Source organism: Lissotriton helveticus, chromosome 2_2 (assembly GCF_964261635.1).
Source record: "Lissotriton helveticus chromosome 2_2, aLisHel1.1, whole genome shotgun sequence".
Lineage (NCBI taxonomy): Eukaryota > Metazoa > Chordata > Amphibia > Caudata > Salamandridae > Lissotriton > Lissotriton helveticus.
In genome coordinates, this window is record NC_136060.1 from 236,092,589 (window position 1) to 236,118,904 (window position 26,316).

Below are 26,316 nucleotides of genomic sequence, written 5' to 3' on the forward strand. Positions count from 1 at the left end.
CCCTGGCACGCAAGGATGGTGGTGCATCGAAGATCGGGTGCAAAGAAACAAAGATGGCGCTTTCTCCTTGATGTGACACGCTTTCCGGTGATGCAGCGGCGTCTGCTGCGAAGTCGATCCTCATCTCCGTTGATGCGAGGTCCTTGCCACGATGCGAGCTGCAACAGGCCCTGCGACAAGCTTCCTGGTGATGTGGCGGCTTCTGCTGCGACGTCGATCCTGTCCTCCAAGGATGCGAGGTGCTTCGTGTTGTAAAGCGGCAGTTCTGCGACACTACACTCGATCTTGAGTCACGCTTCCAGCTCCTTGCGACATGTAAGTCCCCAAAAAGTCCAACACAACTGCAGGCACTTCAGGAGAACTCTTGAGGAGCTGGTGGGTGAAGTCGGTTGGCCCTGAGACTTCAGCAGGAGGCAAGCTCTGCTCCAAGCCCTTGGAGATCCTTACACAAGTTGATGAAAGTACACACAAAGTTCCTCTCTCCTTTCTTTGGCAGTCAGGCAACCACTGCAGGCGATCCCTCAAGCAGCACTTCAGCTTAGGGATAGTCTCTCCTCAGTTTCTTCAGGTTCCTTTCCTCAGCAAAGGTTTCTTCTTGTTTGTCCAAAAGTGGTCTAAATTCTTGGGATCAGGGTCCCAAAACTTATACCCCAAAATATGTTGTCCTCTGAGGGCAGAGGGGGCTTTGCCTAGTACAAACCAGTCCTGGTCAGTCCTGGAGCACTCTGTTTACATGACTCTTGCTTTCCTTTAACAGTGCAGGGCAGAGACATCAGACGCCCCACAGGAGGTGGAACTAGCATTGTGGAGGGAAGGCACAGCCCTGGAGCACTCTATTGACATGACTCCTTCTTTCCTTTCACAGTGCAGGCAGAGACATCAGACGCACCACAGGAGGTGGAGCCAGCATTGTGGAGGGAAGGCACAGCCCTATTCAGGTCCCAGGTGCAACTCCTCCCTCCCATCTAGATGTCGATCTCCCTATTCAACACTGGGTTGACTTACCCTGTCTCCTGGTATCCCCCAGCCCTGTCACTCAAACTCCAAACAAGGAGTACACAACCTAGCAGGCAGCCTTGGATAGTTAGAGAAGAAAATACTTAATTTCTAAATGTGGTATTTTCAAACACAGAATGTTAAAATCAACTTCACTAAATGATGCATTTGATCATCCTGTATTCAGGCATACTAAACTCAAATTTCTACCATGTTCCTTGAGTCAGTTAGGATTATATGATGTAATAATCTAACTGCCCATTCTGGCCTATGGAGAACAGGTAGTTTTGCAATAGTGAAAAATGAAAATGGCTGTAATTCACTAATCGGACATGCCACATACATCAGGGCTTGTCCTACCTTATACCCACAATGCACCCTGCCCTTGGGCCTACCATAGGGGTGTCTGATATAAAGAAAAGGAAAGGTTTAGGGACTGGCAAGTGGGTGCGCGTGCCCAGTCAACATGGCAGTACCAGACTGCACACAGGCGCTGCAATGGCAGACCTGTGACACATATTTTTACAGGCTGAGTCTGTGGGTGGCACAACCAGTGCTGCAAGCCCACCAGCAGCATTTGGTTTACAAGCCCTGGGCACACTCAGTGCACTGTACTAGGGTCTGACAAGTAGACTAAATCAGCCAATCATGGAATCACTAATCCACACATACATTTACAATAAGGAGAGCATATGGACTTTAGCACTGATCAGCAGTGGTAAAGTGCCCAGAGTCATAAAACAGCTGACAACAGGTCAGAAAAATTACTGTGAGGAAGACAATAAGTTCAGGCATGACCCTGCAAAAAGGGCCAAGTCCAACAATAAGCAATTTGAGTTTGTGTAATTTTGAAGATTAAATGCTAACCAATCTTTATCTTATTTTTCTTTTTTTAGGTAGCTGCAGTTCAACACTGTTAGTTGTTTTAAAGTACTTCTACTGCCATGCATATATTGCTTACAGATATCCATGGAGAGTGTTGTGAAACATAAAGTGTACTTGGCATACCTTTCTATTCGTTTTTTTCTCAATTTTGTAGTTAAAAGGTTCAGTGCAATACAACACATTTCCAAGTAGTCACCGAACAACTTACTCAATTATTTAAGTAGTTAGGTATGCAGGTACTAACACATCCAATCACTTACATATATATATATATATATATATATATGCAGTGTCTCATAGAAACAGTCCCTCAGCGATAGAGCAACTCATATACCTACTATTCCACATATAGACAACATCACACCTCCAATTAATCACTAAAACACCCAATGATACGGATTATCTACTCACACACTCACCCATACAGGAACTTACACAGCAACTAACCCACCCATAGAGCCTCTCACACTAGCTCTCACTCCCCCTAGGACTCACTCACCCATACAGTCACACAGGTACTCGCTCTCCTATACAGCCACTCATATAACCATTCACTCACCCATACTGCCACTCATACGACCAGCTGTTCTACTGCATAGTGGCACACACACATACACATATTCATACAGACATTATACAGTCACTTACACACCCACACACATACCCATATAACTATTTACATGGCCATTAACCTACCCATAGAGCCACTTACACAAGTACTCAGTCGCTCATACAACTACTCACACTAGGAATCACACACCCACACAGGCAGTCACACAGGCACTTGGTCTCCCATGAAGCTAGTCACAGATGCACTGACTATCCCAAACAGCTACTCACATAACCATTCAGTCACCCATACTATCACTCATACAATCTGTTGCTTTTCTGTATGACTACACACACCCCCACTCAGTCACTCATACAGTCACACCCACTCACTCATACAGCAACTCACACACCCACTCACGTACTCACCCTTACACCTATTTACTCAGCCACAAACTCACCCATACGGGTACTCACACTAACATGCACTCATCCATACAGTCCCTCACACTGTGAGTTAGTCACCTATACAGCCAGTCACACAGGGACTGACTCTCTTAAATACAACCATTGGTAGACCCATACTATCACTTACACAGCCAGTCACTCTTTCGTAAAGCTGCCCTCATACCCACTTACTCATACAGGCACTCACACAATCCCTCAGTCATTATATAGGCACTCACACACCCACTCACTAACCCATACAACTACTTACACAGCCACTGCAGTGCTCACCCATAGAGCCACTCACATAGCCACTGACTCACCCATACAGGCACTGACAGTAGGATTCACTCAGCCATACAAACAGTCATACAACCACCCACTCTCCTGTACAGGTAGTCACACATGCACTCATCCTTCCAATCACATACTCCTGCAACCACTCTTACTCACATATTGCTACTCATATACCCACTCACTCATTTATGGACCCAGTCATATTGCTACTCACTCGCTCATACAGCCACTCACACACCCACTCACTCTGCCAGACAGCCCTTTTAACACTAGAACATACTCAGCCATACAGACAATCACACAGTCACTCTCCAATACTGCCAGTTATATATACCTTGACTGTTCCATACACCCACTCACACAACCATTCAATTATCTACCACTCACACAACCAGCCGCTGTATCTGCTCACACAGCCACTCACTCACTACCTCATACAGCCACTCACTCATGCAACCTCCCCCCACCCATTCAGTCACCCATACAGCCACTTACAGAGCTACTAACTCACTAGAGCTACTAACTCACAGAGCTACGAGAGCTCACCCAGGCCCTCGTCAGCAGCAGACTGGACTACGGAAACGCCCTCTATGCAGGAGCCTCAGCCAAACTCCTGAAATGGCCCCAATGCATCCAGAACGCCTCCGCATGCATGATCCTCGACATCCCTTGCCGCAGCTACATCACACCCCACCTGAGAGACCAGTACTGGCTCCCCGTCAACAAGAGGATAACCTTCAAGCTCCTCACCCACGCACACATAGCACTCCACAACACCGGACCTGCGTGCCTCAACAGCCGACTCAGCTTCTACACCCCCTCCCGCCTGCTCTGACCACGCCGTCCTTCACTGTCTCCCGCTTCCAAAGAGTGACCGCCGGCGGCAGATCATTCTCCCACCTCGCCGCCAAGACATGCCGCCAAGACATCCTGCCTACGGCAGACCCAAGACCTACTGACCTTTAGAAGACTCCTCAAGACCTGGCTCTTCGAACAACAGCAACATTCCCCCTCCCCTTAGCGCCTTGAGACCCTCACGGGTGAGGAGTGCATTTTACAAATTCTTGATTGATTGATTGATTGATAACTCACCCATACAAAGTCTCATACTTAGATTGACTCACCCATATACCCACTCACACCAGGATTCACTCACCCATTCAGCCAATCACCTAAACTGTCAAGCACAAACAGTATATTAGTAGACATCTATTACCAAACACTGTTTATCATGTCTGTAAATATGTGGTTTACACTTCTTGAAATCATGCATCATCATGACTTCTGGAATCGCCCTGAAAACAGAAAATAGATTTTAGAAGTGCTTTTGAATAAAAATAAACAGAGAAAGAGAAGTTCAAACAATATGTTAAGACACACCTATTGTGAACCATACTTTATAATAGAAAGTCACCAGTAGGTAGATATAGTAATAGGTAGGACCAAAGTTTCTATAGGGAAAGCGTTTCTGTTTTGCTAAATTTTTGGCTGCAGGTTGATGAATTTTCATGAACCTTTCACAAAACCTCTCCTTTTTGGCTAAGCTGCTCTGCTGAAAGTTTCAGGGGAACTTGTCAAGTGAGGGCCGAGATAAAAGGGGTGCCCCAAAATGCATTTTCCCCATGATGCCTATGGGGATTTTTCATTTTTTGAAATGACTACAGCCTGAACCGCATAATGGGATTACACTAAATTTGGCAGAAAGCTAGATGTGGTCCAGAATGCGTGCTTGTTGTGATTTGGTGTAAATCCATTCAGCAGTTTTGAGATATCTAAATTAAAAAAATATAGATATCTGGGAATGCGAGCCCTTGCAGTGGACTTGCGAATCCTACCAAAATTTGATTGGCTGCCAACACTTCAACAATCAAACAGGAAGTGTTGGCAGCCATCTTGGGACTCAGCTTGAAACAGAGTCCCAGGAAAAAAGAAAGAAAAAGAAAAAGGGGGCAGGATTGTAATACCCTGATTCCCTAGATATGGTGGGGGGGTCTCTTGGGGACGGAGCTGCGGGTAGAAAGCATAGCTGAGCTAACTATAACTCACTCCCCTGCAATGCAATGCACTGCTTATGACCTCAGATAGTACATCATTCATGACATGGTCAGTGTGATCACTGATGACATCACTCATGACACCATCTACCTAATCTCTGATAGATCCACTCACACCCCAATATAACCTTTCATAAACCCACTCCAGCTTTCACACTACAATTCTCAAAGCCATTGACACCCATACAAGTAATTATACACCCACTCACTGATTTATAGGTCTACAACCACTCACTGATTCATAGGTCTGCAAACACATCCACTCAGTCACCCATACAGCCACTCACTCACTAATACAGTCACTGATATATCCACTAATAAACCCATCCAGCCACCCACAAACATTCAGTCACCCATAGAGCTACTCATACACCTACTCACTTACCCATAGAGACAATCCCACAGCCAAGTGTAAAGCCAACTAGCCCACCAGGTCTCTCCAGTATGTGCCAGGAGGCTGCGTTGCAGAGAGGTGTTCAAAGGCCACGCCCCTTTTTACAACACTCTCCAATGCAGATCTGTGGTGCTTTCTAGAGGTGCCTGGTGGGCTAGTTGACCCCCAGGGACCCTCAGTATTGACAAGGAATGAATTCCCAACTCAAACAGCACCACAGGGTGTGTTTGCACACATGTGAACTCAGGCCCCGCCCCCTCCCTTCACCACTGTGCAAACGCACCCCGTGGCGTGTTTTAAGTTGGGGAATTAAGTCCCTTCGAATCCTGGGGGTCCCTGGGGTCCAAGTAGCCCACCAGCTACCTCCAGTAAGCGCCACAGAGCTATGTTGCAGAGAGAGGTGTAAAAAGGGGCATGGTCATATGAGCACCTCTCTGCAATGGAGCTCCCTGGGGCATACTGGAGGTACCTGGTGGGCTAGTTGGCCCCCAGGGACCTCCAGTATTCAAGGTGAATTTGTTCCCCCTCTGCAAACGTGCCAGGGGGCGCATTTGTAGAGTGGTGCAATCAGGGGCCGTGGCCTCTGGCCGTGATCCGGTTTAAAAAAAAAAAAAATTAAGTAGGGGATTTTGTAGTACCCCTTCTTTTTCAAATTTTTTTTTGCCCTGGGACCCCCATCCCCCGGGGCCTGCCCCCAATTTTTTTATTTAAATTAAAAAAAATCGGTCATAATTTGCCCAGGGGACCCCATCCCCCGGGGCATGGCCTATTTCTTTTTGATTATTATTGTGGACAGTTGTGCCCCGGAACCCCATCCCCCGGGGCCGTTTATTTTTTTAAAATATTTTTTTTTGGGGGGGAGGAGGGCCGTGTGGCTCCCCTACCGGGCCACTACTCGCCCCGGGGACCCCATCCCCAGGGGCTGGCCCACTCAATTGGGGACCGTGTTGGGGTCCCCAATCCTCCCACGGTCCTAACTGGCTCCCTACATTCTGCGGGAGCCGGCATTGCTTTTCCACATGGTGAGCAGCTAATATGCTGCTCCCCCTCTGGAAACTAGAACAGAATAGGGCAACACGATTTTCCCCTAGGGACTGAGTATGTTTAAACACAAAGAATACTTGTCAATAAGGGAATCATTCTACGTTAATTATAAATTCAACTCTTGCCACAGACGTGATCACTAATGTATTCATACAGGGTGACACACAATTTATGACTATGGTTATTTGATTCCAATTGTTTTTTCAAGATGTAATTTCAAAAATTTAATTACAGAAAGGCAACATACATACTACTTATATTTTACATTCACTTCACTGTAGTATCTAGAACACCATATAACAGTAATCAAACCAAACATTGCATAAAGTTCATGTTCTGTGTACTGAATATATCTATATAAACAAAATGGTGTTCTTTTGTCGACGTTTTGGTCCCACGTCAGTCTACAATTTCCCAGAGACCATCATGAGGACGGTATTAGTTGCACATCCAAATCTAATATGATACAAAATATATACATATTCAAACCCTGTATATACAGAAAGGTATTGGCTGCACACTCAAGACGACATCAGTGATCCTTATAACCAGTGCTGACATTATCAAGTAAGTGACTCGATCACAAGATTAGGAAGGGAAAAAAACTGGAACCTGCGCATATAGCAGCGCTGTAATAAGAAGAGTTCCTTGACTTAATAAGCCACTAAGCTAAAGATTTAATGGAACAACCGGGCGGTAAATATTTAAATGAGGCTGTGATTTAACGGCACACTGGGATAGAGGATTCGCAACCCAGCCCGACCTCTCTTAAGCATCGGTTAATATAATGTACGAATTCGGGCAGCAAATAACAACAATATGGTCCGTACCTGTATTAGCGTAACCAGGTGGACCTAGCATGGAAAGCTATATAAAAGAACTGATTAAGTATGACTACGCTTTCATACTATTGCAAAACACAAAGCAAGGTGAATACAAAAAGCCTGTAACACGTTCTCAATTTCATTAGCCTGTAACATGTTTACAACTCCATAAACGTTTTTTTGGCCTCATTTGTCTCTTTCAGGCATCAAGATAAAGACTAGGAGGCCATCTATGCCCCTAGTAATTCGCATTGGGACTCTAGAACCGCCATATTGCAAGGTATAGCCTGTAACTAGCCATCCTTCCTTTTCTGTATGTGATAAAAGAGTTTTTAGTATAGGCCTTAATTAATAAATTTATGACATTAGCCTTATTCCATTTCTACTGGTCCAGTCCAAGGCGACGCTTAGTACAATCTCGTACTTTGCCATTACGGCTTTTAACCGATAGAAAATTATATGTGTTAAAATATTAACCACTCAACGAACAGCGTTAACTAAGGTAATAAAAATCAGACTATCAGCCACAATATAAGATCAAACTACATCAGTCAATTAGTCTAATAACAGTACATTGTTTTCTGCAGTGTTTGCTTTGTGAAAATAAAAACAAAAGAAGCAACCTGACATCTTGGCACATCACAGCTTGCGAACCAATAACTAAGGGAACCAAGTGAAAGTACAGGATTGCCAGGCTAAAGATAATCATAAAAAGCATTCATCTGCTTAGAAATATGCATAATCAATAAATCTTGAGATCTGTATCCACATTCGTCCCCCCTTCTTTATCCTTTACTACAGGGTACCATATCACTTAAAGCATCCCTATATAGTGGCAGAATTTAGAATCTGAAATAACTACAAACATAACCATTTTAGGTAAGAACATAATAAATATGGGCACAAATGTTAAGGACTATAGTCATATCACCTACAATGCCCCTTCAACTCCAACTTATATGATTTAGAGACCCATTGCAACTATTTAGTTACATTTCTATAGAGGATATACTCTTTCTTAGGAAATATGTAGTCTACACATTAACTGTATATCCATATACTGTTTCCAACTAATACGCAGCCAGCTATCTGAAAAATGTAAACTAGAGCCTCTAGCAAATAGTAACAAATGTAGCCTTTAGTTTGTAAATGCAGTGCACGTAAATTGTAATCACATGTACCATGTACAGATGTAAATATATTTTATTTCTTTTTAGAAATACCAAGTGGTTCTCCAGAAGAAGGCGTGTGTATGCCGAAACGCGCGTAGAGACAAAACAAATATTCCACTTGTTTGGTTTTTAATTTGTTTTTTAATATATATGTATAAGTTTAAATTGTCGCCATTTGTAAAACTGTACATTCATGATGTATGAACTGTGTGATTTTTTAAATTATGTCGATGATTTGATTCATAATTTTTGTACTATCAATAAATTGACCATGAATAATAATTTTTCTCATTGTTGATATTACTATGTGCACTGTATTAGTTGATTTCTTCCGTGGCTACAATAATTGATGTTTTAAAGTACCTGCTATTTTCTCAGGACCCAATAGTTGCCTAGGATAACGTTATTTGTATAAAATCAACTATTACTCTAAAAAACAGCTAGCTATCAAAACTACTCACTTAGTCACAATATTTCAACCGAATATCCAAGAAGTAACTCCCATCTGGGACTCTTCAATCCGTCTACCAAACCATGAAAAATCCATGCATCAATATTCAGTTAAACATACTCTAGCCAAAAATCAATATCAACTCCTCATAGACTCTACCTACATGTCTCATGAAATCAGAACGTCTAAATTCACCCAAAATCCGAGTAAGACTTACAAAAACTGTCTGAAAAAGCCCAAAAGGCCCTTATGTATGTTCATACTCACAAATCCTTAGTCTTTAACGTACGTTTCACCTAGAAATAACATAAGGCTGAACATTAGAAACGCCTGCTAATAAAGCAAGGAACCGCAAACTGTCGTAAATACAGTGGTATCCAGTAACACACTTATTTTTAACTCGGAACCAGCAGTAGCTTAGTCCTTTCACGCCGACTCAATCGACCGAGTACGGAGCGTGGCTCGCGAAGCAATAAAAGAAGGACACTCCATGCTGTCGTCATACGCTACCCACTATGGCAGCCATCTTTGAGTGGCTAAACATCCTCAATACCCATAACGTGGCAAGACTGTAGATAATTAATGGTTCACATTATAATTAGAAACGGAATGAATGTGCAGCAGACATCATTGTTAACAAGGTACTAACTGTCTGTAAAACTCAAGCTAACTCAAAAACAAGTCAGATGTCGCCCTCATATTGAAACTGAACTTTATTGTTCGCTAACAATGCCAGTTTGTCCGTGTGATTTAGGACCAGAAAAAGCACTTGAAATGCAGCTCATACTTATCAAGGTATAACACATGGGGTCTCAAACCCCATATGTGCATAAGGAGACTCAAACTCAGTACCCAAGTATCAGTCTGTGCTATTCAGAGAGCGGTATTGTTCAAGACAGCACCACTTTGCCCAATCCACTATGGTAAAAACATTCCTGTTATATCAAGGGGTCTCAACACTTAATAACCTCTATGGGCATACAGAAACTCAACCTCACAGCCAAAATATCAGTCTGTGTTGATCAGAAAGCGGTAATACACAGGACAACAACACTTTGCGCAATCTGACAAGGTAAAGACAATCCTGTGGACCTATATCAGACTCATAGCCAGAGAAACAACATGTTTTGATAGGGAAACAACATCACTTTGCCTTCTCTGACACAACTGGCAAAAAAAACCTTCACATTAGTTTACAAAACATGCTTTTGGACTGATGTCCGTACACATGTCCTTCACCTAGTAGCCTCTACAGGGTCGCTAATGTGTGCCACTCAATAAAAGAATTTATTCCATTCTTAACTGTGTTACAGGACCAAATCCACTTGTTCTCTTTCAGTGTGAGCAGCCGATCAACATTCTGTCGTCTCTTTGAGTTTTTTACAACTTCCAGTACAAACCAACTCATGTCCGATGCATTGAGTGACTCCTGATAATGTTCAACTAGTGGAGCCGTGATGACTTTACAGCGAATAATGCGTTTTTTAACTTTTTGCGTGGTCTTACCAAAATATGTTAAGCGACAAGGGCATTGTATACAGTATATCACATTTATGGTGAGACAGTTGGAATGTTGTCGCAGTTTACATTCTTTGCCATTCAGATTAAAACTCTTCAATACACTAGTTGTTGCACATGCTGCACAGTTCCCGCAGGGGTAATGCCCTACTACTGGAGTTAAACCCCACATGTTCTGTATAGTTGATGGCATCTGTTCACTGTAGGCCTGGACCAAATGGTCACATGAATTCCTAGCTCTCTTAAAAACAAAACGTGGTGGACTTAGTTGAGGCTCTACCTTATTTATAAGGTGCCAGTTTTTTCTGATGATTTTCTTGATACAATTAGATTCTGTTCTAAAAGTCATTACACACGTTATTGGTTGTACTGTATGTTCCTTTGAGAGTTGTTGCTCATCTTTATAAAGCAGTGCCTGACAATCATATTACCACACACGCTTCATGGCACGTTTAACAAGTCTATTTGGGTAGTTTCTCATAGTCAGTTTACATTGCAGAATCTTTGCTTCTTTAAAATAATCTTCCCTCTTGGTACAGTTCCGTTTTATCCGTAAAAACTGACCAAAAGGGAGATTTTCCCTCAGATTACGGGGATGATGGCTATTATATTTTAATAGCCTATTCCTAGAGGTGGCCTGGTATACATACTCATAGGCAACATACCCTCATCATGTTTTATAGTAAGATCCAAGAAGCTGATAGAATGTTCATTACTGTGTAGTGTGAATTGCAAATTCTGATCCTGTTGATTCAACCAAAGGTAAAAATTCACCAGTTCTGTATGTGATCCATTGCAAATCATACATACATCGTCAATGTAGCGTAAATATTTCTTCAAATGAAGGCTGTAGGGATTGTTATTATAGATAACTCTTTCCTCAAATGCGGCCACAAAAAGGTGAGCAATATCTGGGGCAAAAATTGCGTCCATGGCCACTCCTTTCACTTGGGCATAGAAGTCCGTGTGAAAGATAAAATAATTTTGCTCCAGTGCAATCCTAGCACGTTCCACAATAAAATCTGTTGGGACCTGATGGGGACGTACACGATTTTCTAGAGTTTCGCTTATAACATTCAGAGCCTCCGCCTGGTGTATGCTCGTGTATAAGCTTCCGATGTCCATCGTGACAAGAATATTTTGTTGTGGGTTATATGGCTCTCCTTCCAGTTTCACAATCACATCTCTGCTGTCTTTCGAATACGATCTAGTTGTGGGGACAAAAGGTTTTAAAAATTGATCCACATATTCTGCCAGTGGTTGTAACACCGACTGGCATCCCGCCACAATCGGTCTTCCCGGCAGGTGTTGACTAATTTTATGGATTTTGGGTAGCGTATAAAATGCCGGAATCATATAGTCCTTTTTATTCATGTATTCAAATTATTTTTTGCTCAACCATAATCCATCTACTCCTTGTGTAGTGAGACATTACATTTCTCTACGCATTCCAGCAGTAGGGTATCCTGTCAATTTCAAATAATGTGTGGGATTATTTGCTTGTTGTAGGGCTTTAGGATCATACTCTGTCCTATCTTGTACAATTATTCCACCACCCTTATCTGCCGGCCTAACAGCTAGATCCCTACGGCTAGAAAGGGTCCTTAAGATTTCTTGCTCTGCGTTAGAGAAATGATATCTTGTATATATTCTTGTTTCAAACACCTCTTCTATTTCACTCAATACCACATTCTCAAATGTTATAAATTCCTCTAGCATTAAACTTGTCGCTGGAAAAAAAGGTTGATGGACATTTTAGCCCGCTGGTGTTTTTTGGTGTACTCAGTGGCATTTTAGAAAAGAAATGTTTGAGACGTACTGTTCTAAAGAATCTATGGACTTCAACCAATGTAGAAAAAACATAATTTTTATTAGTGGAGACAAATGACAGTCCATTACTTAAAATCTCCACTTCCTTCGTACTCAACTCTTAAGAGGACAGATTAAAGATTGGAACAATGTCCAAATTGTAATTCTTCAGACTCATTAAATCAACAGGTTCAGAATCTACCACTCGTAGTAGTTGTTGTGAGTTAGTTCGAACCTGGGGCTATATTGGTTTCTGTACCATCCCCTCAGTGTGATCCGAACCTGTCCTCTCTGTGGGGGTTGGCCTCTGGACAAAAAAGAAGAAAGTGAAGGATTATGGCCCCTTGTAAATCTATAGTTTGATGTGCCACGGCTAGTATTTTCTACTGAACTAGAAGAGCCTGTGTCTGAAAATGATGTATGTTTGGGAGCCCAGTTTCACTGATTAGTGCTTTGTTGGAAAAAGTCTTTTTTTAAATAAGGATATGTACGCTCCCTGCTGTAGTTATTAAGAGCTTTTTGCAATTTCTCGGTTTTCTTCAGAATATTATTCCTCTGAAAATCTGCTATTACTGTTTCTTATTTTTTCAAAAAGTCTTTAGCATCAGTAGTAGCGGGGTCTTCTAGGATTTGTTTTTCTAATTCTTCAATTACTTGTTTTATTTTTTCAATATGTCGTAATGCTGTTTCTATACTCAGGGCAATCCAACTTCTAGAACATTTGTTTGAGACGAAGCTGAAACCCACTTTATAGTCTTCGTCCCCAACAAAAATTACAGGTATGTTGCGGACCTGCAACCCCACTGTGATGATGTTGTTATTTTAGCAATATTTCAAAAATGTTACATGTAATTCTTTCCTTATAAGTTTTTTGTGTAGTCTCTCTAAGTTGTTACGTGCTACACTTTGTTGAGTATTAAAGCCAGTAGTGCCTGTTTGAGGGCAAAACAATGAAGGACCACCTGCAATCTTTGCTATATATTCGTCAGTATAAGTTAACATTTCTTGTTCAGACATTGGGATACACTAATGATATTAACACAAGGTGAGAAAACATATAAAATCCACGTAAAATACTATATACAACTCACACCTGACCAGTCTGATACCTTTACTCCCACAACCACTTTCGTTTGAAAGGGCCCTAGCAGACAGCGTCTGCGCTTACAATCTAGAACAGAAAAGGGCAACCCGATTTTCCCCTAGGGACTGGGTATGTTTAAACACAAAGAATACTTGTCCATAAGGGAATAATTCTACATTAATTATAAATTCAACTCTTGCCACGTGATCACTAATGTATTCATACAGGGTGACAAAATATTTATGACTATGGCTATTTAATTCCAATAGTTTTTTCAAGATGTAATTTCAAAAATTAAATTACAGAAAGGCAACATACATACTACTGATATTTGACATTCAGTTCACTGTAGTATCTAGAACAGCTCTTGCCTATAAATTATATGGAAAACAAAACACCATATAACAGGAAATCAAACAAAACATTGCTTATGGATCATGTTCTGTGTACTGTATATATCTATATAAACAAAACGGTGTTCTTTCGTCGACGTTTTGGTCCCACGTCGGTCTACAAGATCCAAGAGACCATCATCAGGACGGTATTAGTTGCACATCCAAATCTAATATGATACAAAATATATAGATATTCAAAGCCTGTATATACAGAAAGGTATCGGCTGCTCCACACTCCATACCACCCTGTGGAAAAGCAATCCTGCTCTCTCTTCCAAATAGGAAAGCAGTTTGTAATGACAGAATGGGAGCTGTGAGGCTCCCGCCCTGTCATTGCAAATGGCAGTGTCCAAAGGGTGGGCACCCCAGGACACTGCAGGAGCCGGCCTGGGGGGTGGCGGTCCTCAGGGGCCTCAAGAGCTCCAGGAGGGGGGCCACGTGGCCCCCCTCTCATAATTTGTATAGCCCTGGGGGTGATCGTCCCCGGGGCTTGGGGGTCAATAACGGACACCCAAATTAAACATGTAGTGCCCGTGGAGGTGGCGGTCCCCGGGGTGTGTAGGGGGGCTCAACCCCTTCCCACACAGGTTTCTTTATTTTAAAAAAATCCCCAGGGGTGGCGGTCCCCGGGGCTGCGCGGGGCCCATGAGCCCCCCGCATACATTTAATTAGAGCCCCGGGGTGGCGATCCCCAGGGTTGCGGGGGGTGGCCCTGTGAGCCCCCACCCATTTAAAAAAGCCCCAGGGGGTGGCAGTCCCCGGGGCTGCGGGGGGCCCCTTGAGCCCCCCGCACAGATTAACTAAGGGGCAGTATGGGGGGATTGGGACCCCCCACACTTTTTTCCTAATAATGCCCCCGGGGGCAAATTACCATATTTACAGGGAGACCGCATATCTTTTTTTTCTATTGCTAGGATGCGCGGATCCTACGAGCATCCCCCGGTTTAAAAAAAATGTATATTTTTTTGGCCCTGGGGGTCCTTGTGGTACCCCCTGAGCAGGCCTAGGGGGTCAGGGTGTGTCTACCCTGCCCCCTTTACGCGTTTTGCGATGTTTGTTTTTGGTTTCTTGTGCCTCGTTTCTACCGAGGCACAAGATTGCTGCCAACACTTCCTGATTTTGACAGTTGTCAGCCAATCAGCATTCTGCACAGCAGGGTGCTTGTAGGCTGCGCGTAGGGTACGTGGATAGATAAGCGGATCCACCGTGCCCATAGATATATATGTGACTTTAACTGTCATTTTCTCAGGAACTACTGAACGGTTTACACCAAAAAAGCAAAAGGCACAAGTCTGAACCAAGGACCACCTCTTTGCCAAATTTGGTGTAATTCCGTTCAGCAGTTCGGGCTGTAGCTGCGGCTAAAGGTCCTATGGGAAATTGCATGGGGAAAATGTGTTTTTGGGAGCCTCCTTTTTTCTAGACCCCCGCTTGACCAATCACCCCCAAACTTTCAGGGAAGGAGCGGAACTGAGATGGCCAAAAGTTTGGAATATTTCACGCACATTCATCAACGGGCGCCAAAGTTATTCCAAATAGAATGTTACAGATTTCCTATTGATAATAGGTCCTAAGTATAACTACCTACTGGTGACCGTCAGTAGGTTATATATATAATTAAATACCATTAAAAAAAATTAGAAATTCACTGAAAAAAACATAGGTTTCAGGGGCGTTATAGTTAGTTGGACATTTCACTCGTTTCCCTCGTTATAGTTTGTTCAGCTAACTATAACTCGTGCTCCCGCAATGCACTGCTGATGATGTCACATATTACATCACTCATGAAATGGTCAGTGACATCACTTATGACATCACTGATGACATCTCAAATGACATCACTGATGACATCATCCAGTGAATGTGTGTTTTTGTGAAATTTAAATATGTTTTATATATGTATATATTGAGGTTGATGGACACATTAGTGTGTATATGAGTGTCTAAATGGATGATTTTGTTTGTGTGAAACTGATTGTATAACTGACTGATTAAGTGTATCTTAGTGAATACATGGGTTAGTGAGTAATCTTTAAATGTGTAAATATCTGTATCAGTCTCTCACTTTGTGTATAAGTGGCAGCATGGGTTGGTGAGCAGCTACATGAGTGTTTATATGTGTATTTAGTTGGTTTTTTGAGTATCAGTATGAGCGTCTGAGTATCTGTGTGGTTCGTTGGGGGTATTACTTTATGCATAGATGTATGAATGAGTGAGTCATTGTTTGTATGTGTTGAAGACAGCATGTGTGCAGGAATGTATGGGTGGATGGGTGTGTTGGTGAGTGAATGACTGTCTCAGTAGTGTCTTTATGAGTAACTACATATATTTTAAACTACTATATGTGAGTATTTGTGTATGTAAGTGCGTATATGTGAGAGTGAGAGATTAGAAGAGTACCTGTATAAATTAGCATGTGTTTCTATAAGTGACTCTTTAAGAGAGTAAGTATGTGTTCGTTTCTGTAGAAGTAAGTGTGGTGGTGTGTGTATAACTGTATTACGCAAGTACATGGATGTTTGATACTTTCTTTACATGTGTGACTATGTGTGTGAGTATCTCTATGGATTAGTGGTGTATGTGAGTGTATGTATAGGTGTTGGAGTACGTATGAGTGAGTGCGTGTATGTGTGACTGTGTAGGACTTTTGGTGAATGAGTGGATGTGTGTGTAGATCTTGGAATTTGTGAATGGGTATGTTGTAACTGGTATTGGTGTGTCCATTGATTTCAAAATTGTAGTTTGTATTTTAGAGTGTGTGTATCAAAGGTTATATTAGGGTGAGAGGAGGTCTGCCACTCTATCACAAGGAAAATGTAATCTGTGATATAATTTGGGATGTCATCAGTAATATCATGAGTGATGCCACTGACCATGTCATGAGTGATGTAATATGTGAAGTCATCAGCTGTGCATTGCGGGTGCGTGAGTTAAAGGTAGCTGAACTAACTATAACAGGGGAATTTCTATAGTTTTGTACAAGTGAAATGTCCAACTAACTATAAATCCCCTGAAACCCATGTTTTTTAAGTGAATTTCTAAGCTTTTTTAAATGCTCAGTTCTAACTATAACGTGCCTGAAACCTATGGATTTTTAAGTGAACTTCAAAGGTTTTTTAAATGCTAGTTTCTAATTAGGCCTACAGAGGTAGGACATGTGAAGAAAGAAGAAAAAACGCATAGAAAGAAGTAAAAGAAATGCAGAAAGCAGCAACAGAAGTCCACAAAGACGAACAAAAGTGCATGAAAAAGCAAGACATGTGAAGCAAGAACCAACAGAGGAGTAGAAAGAGGCCTTGTTGCAAAATCTTCCTGTGCCCACAACTTTTTCAGATGGGTACTGGTTGTAACTGACTCTGACTAACCAGGTCTAGAGTCAGTGCTATGCTAAAAGACAATTAGAATACAATGAAAACACCTACATACACTAGGGAACACTTTGCATTGGTGTACCCCAATGTTTAGCATGACCCTAGTACATAATAGGGCAGAGGGATTAAACCTACCTCTTAAAACGCGCTACAGTGCGCGCTTGCACAGTGGTGAAGGGAGGGGGGCCTGAGGTGACATGTGTGCAAACACGCCCTGTGGCCGTTTTAAGTTGGGAGATTAAGTCCCCTTGAATCCTGACAGTCCCTGGGGTCCACCTAGCCAACCAGGTAGCTCCAGGAAGTGCCACAGAGCTACATTGCAGAGAGGTGTAAAAAGGGGTGTAGCGTAGCCCACCTCTCTGCAAAGCAGCGCAGAGGCACTTACTAGAGGTACCTGATGGGCTAGTTGGCCCCCAGGGGCCCTCAGAAATGAAGCGAAATTAATTCCCCAGATTAAAACTCACCACAGTGCGTGTTTGCACACGTCAACTCAGGCCCCGCCCCCTCCCTTCACCACTGTGCAAGTTTTAAGTTGGGGGATTAAGTTCCCTTGAATGCTGAGGGTCCCTTGGGTCCAATTAGCCCACCAGGTTCCTCCAGTAAGTACCACAGAGCTGCGTTGCAGAGAGGTATAAAAAGGGGCATAGCCTGGACCACCTTTCTGCAAGGCAGCCCTGTGGCACTTACCCTAGGCAAAAAATCCAGTACTTGTATAGTGCCCAATTCAACCCCAAAGGGGTATCTCAGTTCTCGGGGTCATTGGGAAGATTAAGCAAGCTATTGTCCAGAGTCGCATGGTGCTGGGTAGACCCCTGCCATCAGAGCCAGGGATCGAACAGTGTTCCCTAGCATTTAGCGTCAGTCACCCTGGCATTGGCGCCATACCTCTTCACCGCATCCAGCGGGAGCTGGCATTGCTTTTCCACAAGGGGAGCTGCTGACATGCAGCTCCCCTTGTGGAAAAGCAATTCTGCTTTCCTTCATTGTAGCGAGAGCAGGTTTTCTTGCTCTCTCTTCAATGAAGCGAAGCAGAGTTTGCAATAATAGGGCAGGAGCAGTATCCCGGGGGTGGGTACCCCGGGACACTGCAGGAGCCAGCCCCCCTCCATATCTGATTAAAGCCCCAGGGAGGTGGTGGTCCTGGGAAGGTGGTGGTCCCCGGGGACGGGGCGCGCTACGGACCACCATATTTAAATATTAGTGCTCCGGGGATGGCGGTCCCCGGGGCAGCGGGGAGGCCATGTGCCCCTGCTAAATAACTAAAAAAAGCCACAGGGTGGCAGTCCCCTGGGCTCTTCAATGCCCCCCACACATTATAAAAAAGCAAAGCCCTGAGGGGGGCATGAGCCCCCCACAAATATTTATTCAAAGGCCAGGGGGGCGGTCTCCGGTGGCCTGCCTGGGCCCCCGCAATTTTAAGTTTTCGCTGCCCCCAGGATATTTGACCCACCCGTGGGCTAATTAATAACGAAGTGCAGGAGTCCGTGCTTCGTGTATTTTTTCTTCGTGGTAGTGTATGCGGATCCTCTGCACATTTCTACCTTTTTTTAAAAAAAAGCGTTTTTGGGCCCTGGGAGTCCTTTTGGGACCCCCTGAGCAGGCCTAAGGGGTCAGGGTGTTTCTACCCTGCTCCCTTTTCTCATTTTGCACGTTTTGTTTACTGCTTTCTTGTGCCTCGGTTCTACCGAGGCACAAGATGGCTGCCAACACTTCCTGATTTGAAGTGTTGACAGCCAATTAGAATGGAGTTCATGATCGGCAGGGTGCGTGGATCCTCCATGCCTCTATATATCGAAACTTTTATTTTTTGCTTTTCTCGGCAACTACTGAACGGATTTACACCATTTAAGAAAAATAGTTCTTTCTCAAACAAGGGCTACCTTTGTGCCAAATTTGGTGTAAATCCGTTGAGCAGTTCAAGCTGTAGCCGTGTCTAAAGTTTCCTATGGGAAATGCATTTTGGACCTCTTTTTTTAAAATTTCTCAGGAACTACTGAATGGATTTACATTATTTAACAAAAATATTTCTTTCTGAAACAAGAGTTACCTTTTTGCCAAATTTGGTGTAATTTCGTTCTGCAGTTCAGGCTGTAGCCGTGTCTAAAGTTTCCTATGGGAATTAACAGAAGAAAACACGTTTTGGGACCCCATTTTTTCCAGCCCCCTGCTTGCCGAATCAACCTAAAACTTACAAGATAAGAGCGGACCAGAGCAAGCCATAAGTTTTGAAACTTTCGCGACGATTCGTCAACCGGCACCGAAGTTATTGGGAAAAGAAAAAACGCTTTTTGAATAGAAATAAGGTCCTAACTATAACTACCTACTGGCGACCGCCAGTAGGTAATATATATATATTACCTACTGGCGGTCGCCAGTAGGTATATATAGTTAGGATTTTTTCTCTATGGGTTTTTTGAAAATTCTATGTCTAATAACTTTGGCGTTTGTGGACGGAATTGGCTGAAATTTTCAGGAAAATGGCACATTTTGTTTCTGAGCAGCCCCTGAAAATTTTGGGGGGGTTCGTCAAGGGGGGGCCGAGAAAAAAGGGGGGTCCCAAAACGCGTTTTTCCCATGTTAATTTCCATAGGGCGGTTGGCCTCACTTTTAGCCCGAACGGCTGAATGGATTTGCACGAAACTTGGCAAAATTGTAGGGACTGGTAGCCCGATGTGCCTTTTGTAGGTCTCAATATATGTGCTTCAGTGGATTTTGAGAAATTAATGTTCAAAAAAAGATATATATCTGTAGCAGCGGACTGGGCAGCGCTCCGCTACGCGTACTTTTCGCGCAACGGAGCTTTGTGAAGCGAAGCTGATTGGTTCTCCGGCGTCTGTCAACATTCCAAACAGTCCGTAGCGGCCGCCATCTTGTCTCTCGGTAGGATCGAGAGACAAGAGGAGGCCAAAGCGAAGGGGCAAATGACCATAAGGGGGCATAGTACATTGTCGCTCACCCCCTAGGTTTGATGTGGAGGTTTTAAAAGGGCCCCGCGGGGCAAAAAAAAATAAACATAATAATAATCGAACAGCTGAATGGATTTGCACGAAACTTGGCAAAATTGTAGGGACTGGTAGCCCGATGTGCCTTTGCTAGATCTCAATATATGTGCTCCAGTGGATTTTGAGAAATTAACGTTCAAAAAAAGGTATATATCTGTAACAGCGCACCGCTTCGCGTACTTTTCGCGTTACGGAGCTTTGCGAAGCGAAGCTGATTGGCTCTCCGGCGTCTGTCAACATTCCAAACAGTCCGTAGCGGCCGCCATCTTGTCTCTCGGTAGGATCGAGAGACAAGAGGAGGCCAAAGCGAAGGGGCAAATGACCATAAGGGGGCATAGTACATTGTCGCTCACCCCCTAGGTTTGATGTGGAGGTTTTAAAAGGGCCCCGCGGGGCAAAAAAAAATAAACATAATAATAATCGAACAGCTGAATGGATTTGCACGAAACTTGGCAAAATTGTAGGGACTGGTAGCCCGATGTGCCTTTGCTAGATCTCAATATATGTGCTCCAGTGGATTTTGAGAAATTAACGTTCAAAAAAAGGTATATATCTGTAACAGCGCACCGCTTCGCGTACTTTTCGCGTTACGGAGCTTTGCGAAGCGAAGCTGATTGGCTCTCCGGTGTCTGTAAACATTCCAAACAGTCCGTAGCGGCCGCCATCTTGTCCCTCGGTAGGATTGAGAGACAAGAGGAGGCCAAAGCGAAGGGGGAAATGACCATAAGGGGGCATAGTAGATCCTTCCTGACCTCTTAGGTTTGATGTACCATTTTGCCAAGTTTGGTGTAATTCCGTTCAGCCATTCAGGCTGTAGACGTATGTAAATGTCCTATGGAAAATTGCATGGGGAAAACACATTTGAAAGTGTTGAAATTTAGAACCAATTAAAATGTTACTTTGGTTTTGTATTTGTGTGTGATGAAAGTTAATTGGTTATGTATATATGTCAAATGAGAGGAAACCACAGCCATTTTGTGATACTACTGTCTGAGGTACATTTGTGAGGAATTTTTGGTGGTGAATTTCTGGTGTTTGATTTACACAGTACTAACACTTCTGCTACTTTTAAAAAGGTGAGTTGTTAATTTGTAAGGGGAACTATGTTGTATACTTGAAGATAATTTGAAAAATGTTTTCTGTTATTTATTTGCAGTCCTTCTGTTATACTAAATACTTGATAAAGTTAGTTTTATATTATGTATTACTAAAAACGATAAATGAAAGTGATTATTTTTTTCTGCAATTTACAGCAAGCAATTTCAAAATAAAATGGCTCACAATGAAGAGACCGTGGCAATTTCTTTTGAATTGTCCAACACATTGATTGAAATTGAGAGCACCAATAATGAAATATTGTCACAAGGAGGACATGACTTGTATGATTCCATTAGATTGATTGAAATGGACAGCACCAAGAATGAAATATTGTCACAAGGAGATGACTTGAATGATTCCACTACATTGATTGAAATTGAGAGCACCAATAATGAAATATTGTCACAAGGAGGAGATGGCTTGTATGATTCCATTAGATTGATTGAAATGGACAGCACCAATAATGAAATATTGTCACAAGGAGGAGATGACTTGAATGATTCCACTACATTGATTGAAATTGAGAGTACCAATAATGAAATATTGTCACGAGGAGATGACTTGAATGATTCGACTACATTGATTGAAATTGACAGCACCAATAATGAAATATTGTCAGAAGGAGATGACTTGAATGATTTTTTTGATCAATCTCTTGATGGCGAATTTATCGAGTGTTTGGAGACCATAGAGTTACAAGAATCATTATTGCAGACTTTTCATGAGGACATTGCTGATGAGGACATGTTAGTAGTTCTTTCAAATTTAGAAAATTCTGAAGAATAAATTTATATTTAGAAATCAAAAATTGTTTGAGACATTATTCATTTTTATTTTTAATTTATGAGGTTGTAGCGAAGTGATTGTAGTATAAAATGAGACTTATAGTATAGAGTGCAACATTTTTATGTTACATGGTAAGTTTACTCATATTTACTTCCCTTCTGCCACTATATTATCTCCAATGTGTATTTGACATCTCTTCTTCATCTCCGGCCTCCTTTCTCTCACTGTGTGTCTCCGATGCATCTTATCGCTGGTATTTTGTGTAATTACAGAAGAGAGTAAAATAAAATAGTTCGGAACGTGAAAAGGGGGCAAAGTAGAGTACTCCTCACCCCCTAGGCCTTTTTAGGCGGTCCCAAAAGGATCAGTTTCTGCTTTCCTGAGAGATTATGGTATGAGTTCCATATACCACAATAACTTGCATTACAACATGCAAGATATCTATCTTCTATTACCAACTTTTGGAGATATTCGCGCTAAGCGCGAATATCTCCAAAAAGTAACACCTGCCCTGAGCAGTTCTTAGCCATGTTATCCAATGGGAGGTGGATAACATGGCTAAGAGCATTAGCTCGGTAATGCATGAATATCGCTGAGTTTTTAGCGATATTCATGCATTGCGGCCGTTTATTATCGCATTTGCGATATACCTTGATAATAGTAAGGTTTATCTTCGATAATTTCTGACGATGCTTAGTGGTAAAAAATTGGTTGGTAAGCATCGTTAGCGATAAATATCGCTTAACTTTGGTAATATGCCCCAACGTCTGTTAACGTTCGATTCGAAGGAAATGAGGAAGTGTTGAAAAACATTGTCTGCGCCATCTTGCCTTTTTTGAAATGCCACACTTTTGTCGTGCACGGCAGCCATTTTAGGTGTCTTGACCAGACCCACTCTCTGCACGCTGTCGATTCGTAGCATGGCTCCTCACCCACGCAAGCATCTTCCCTAGGCACTGGTCACCACCGCTCTCTGTCTTATGCATGGGCAATAAACCTCCCCCCATCTGCGCTGCTCTTCCCTGAGAATCACACTCTGTGCCCGCCCGACACCTCCCTTTCGCCCTATTCACTACCGCACCCTCTGACACTCCTCTTTCTCTGTGTCCGATTGTCCAGGCTATCAGCTAGCCCTGCAGATGTAGTTTATGGCCCCAGCTGTGAAGAATCACCCCTCTTCAAAGGAGTTATAGTAGATCAAGGCCCACACTCGATGAGATCCGTCACACCACACGTGTTCCTACTATCTGAAAACCATCCTGTATTGTGATTGGGGAGGGGACCGAGCCTGAAGCGGAAGATTCCAGGAATGACTCTTTGTACATCAAAGTTTTTACAATTATGTGTCACATTAAAAATATATAGCACTCCAACAAAGTAGTAGGTATATAAAACTTTAATAACATATAAATATATACAACAAAACAAAAACAGTAAAAACATTTAAACAACGAAGAGACCGTGGCAATTTCTTTTTAATTATCCAATAGATTTATTGAAATTGACAGCACCAATAATGAAATATTCTTGTCAGTAGCGGTCTGTTGTGCGAATAGTTCCAAGGCAGCAGAACGCGCTGAAATCTAGATGGCACGAAAGTGATGTCTAGTAAGTTGCCGCCCAGCAAAAAACGGCGTGGGGCGCCGCGGGGGTGAGTGAGTCCAGTAGGCACCACAGCTATTCTTACCGGCATTGCAGAATTACTGCTGGGGACAATGCCTGTGCTGTAGCAGGGTCACAGCAGAAACAAAAAGGATTCTGTTGAAGATGTTGTTGGTTTTCAATTTCAAAACAGTTCTGGTGTCAACTGCTATGCTAATGTAGTGGTTAATGTTTTGTTTTCTCTAGAAAATGTAAAAGAGGGGGAGGCAGTCCAAAGTTCCGTTAAAAGGGCAAAGGAAAGGATCGGTGGTTTGAACTATCAGTCAAAAAGGGGAGGGGGTGCAATAATTTTTCCTACCGGGTCACACTGTGCTTTCACCGGAAGTGAGGTCTGCAGGATTCTAGTAATTCAAAGTGAGGCTGGCGCCAGCATGGGAGCGCCGACGTCCCGCGGATACAGTTTCGTCACTCCACGGGCGATCATGGCAGTCATTCCCCATCGGGGGTCGGAGACTCCGGCGGCTCCTCTAGAATCTTCAAGGTCGTGGAGGACTACGGTGGTGGAGTCAACCAGTGACCGGGCCATTTCTTTATGCTGGGCCCGCTCTTGCCAGGTCGACCGCCATTTTGAGAGTTCGGCAGCTACCGGCGATTGCGGGGTCACATGAGCGGACGGGCTCCACCCTGCCGGGCGAGACGTTGCAGCATGGTCACAGTGGAAGAACCCTTTTCCGGGCGCCTGGAGCGCTGAGGGTGCAGCTGGGAAGCCTCCACCTGGGGAGGCGGGAGAGGCCTGTTCGCACCGTCTCTCCCTCCCAGTGCACCCCACGGCGTCTCGCTTGAGATTTGTTATGGCCGGACCAGGCGATGAGGACGAGGGGGGGGTCGGAGGCATGTGCAAGACATCCCCCCCCAGTGTTGTCGCAGCCATTATAAAAGAAAGAAGTGTCCCGTCCGTCTTCGGGCCGGGCTTCCGGTGGATGTCGGCCGGACGCCCCTGGCTCTGGCCCCATGAACGGGTTTCTTGGTTTATCGGCTGCAGCCGGATCCCGTCGGCCTCGGCCCCCCGACCGTTGGTGGTCGGACCGGAAGAGCATGTGGCGGGACTACCTGCAACTCTCAAGGGCCACCGCGGCCGGACTGGGAGAGAGAGGGGAGGGTCGAGGAGACATTCCCCCCCCCCTGCAACTGTTCAGCGTTGTAAAGGCAATCCCCTGGCCGGGTCCCGCTGGCCTCGGCATCTCCTTCGGCTACACCCTACGTTAGGATCTCCTGGCCGAGGCGTGGCCGCAGGACCTGCCTTATATGGGCTGCTCCCGGCTGGGCGTAGCCGGAACCCTGCCCCACCTTGGAAGTTTCCAGAGTGGGGGTGGATGTTCTACTGACTTGCATTTTCCCTAGTCTATCGATTTTTTGGGCGTGGCAGGCGGTGGGACAGCGAGGGGTGATTTGGTTTCTCTTACTGTTTTTCTGGTCTCTCACCACTGGCATATTTTAACGTTTTCTTGTTTCTAGGACATTAATAGGTTTTATCATTACGTTATGTTATCGTTTCTTTGTTCGTTGTTTAATAAAAGTTCATGTTCATCAGTGGCCTACTGATTTTCGTTTTCCTATTTTTTTCTTTCCAGGTTGTTTCATGGTAAAGTTTCTGTTAACAGGATACAGTGATCACTTTGTTATTATTGCATATGTCCTTTTCACTAGGGGTGCTCTCTGGTCGGGCCAGATGACGTATCACTAGTAAATGGTCCGGGTGAAAAAGGTGCATCAATCAGTGGGGAGTAGATAGGCATGACAGATTACAACGGGGGAGAACGGTCCGCATTACGTACCCTTTCACTACTTGCAAAGATTTTCCTACGTTTATTTGCAAACAGGGAATACCTCCAAAAAGAACTAATTCCCAAACAGTCAATGTTCGGACAATCAATCAATCAATGAGGAATGAAATAGGTACGACGTGTTAAAGGCTTGCGTTACCTACCCTTCACTATCTGCAAAGGGAGATAGAATATTCCTATTCTTCCTCGTTTGCAGGTAGAGAAGATCCTTAAGAGAATTAACTTCGAACAATTCAATGCTCGATTGAAACAATCAACAAGGGGTACTGTGAACACAAATGAACGCCGCTTATATACATACGCATTGCTATTTTCAACAGGTTGTTGCTAATGTTTCTATTTTAGCGAGGTCAAAAGAGATCCCATTAGTGGCCTACTGATTTTGCTCGATTCCTTTTGTTTTTTTACACGATTTTTCGCTATCTGCAAAGACTAAACAGAGTATTGCGACTCTGTGCTTGTTTGTAAATAGAGAATGAACCAAAGAGAACAATCAATCAAATGGAGAGAGAAGCAGGCACGACGGATTACAAAGGGGGCAAAGGGCTGCGTTAACTACCCTTCACTATCTGCAAAGAGAGAGTACTCCTAATAGAAATGAGGGGTGGGGGGCAGCAATCAAAGCAGATCAGTGTGCATAAACACGAAAATGTTTTTACTTACCACGTACTTGACATTCGACAGCTTATGATAT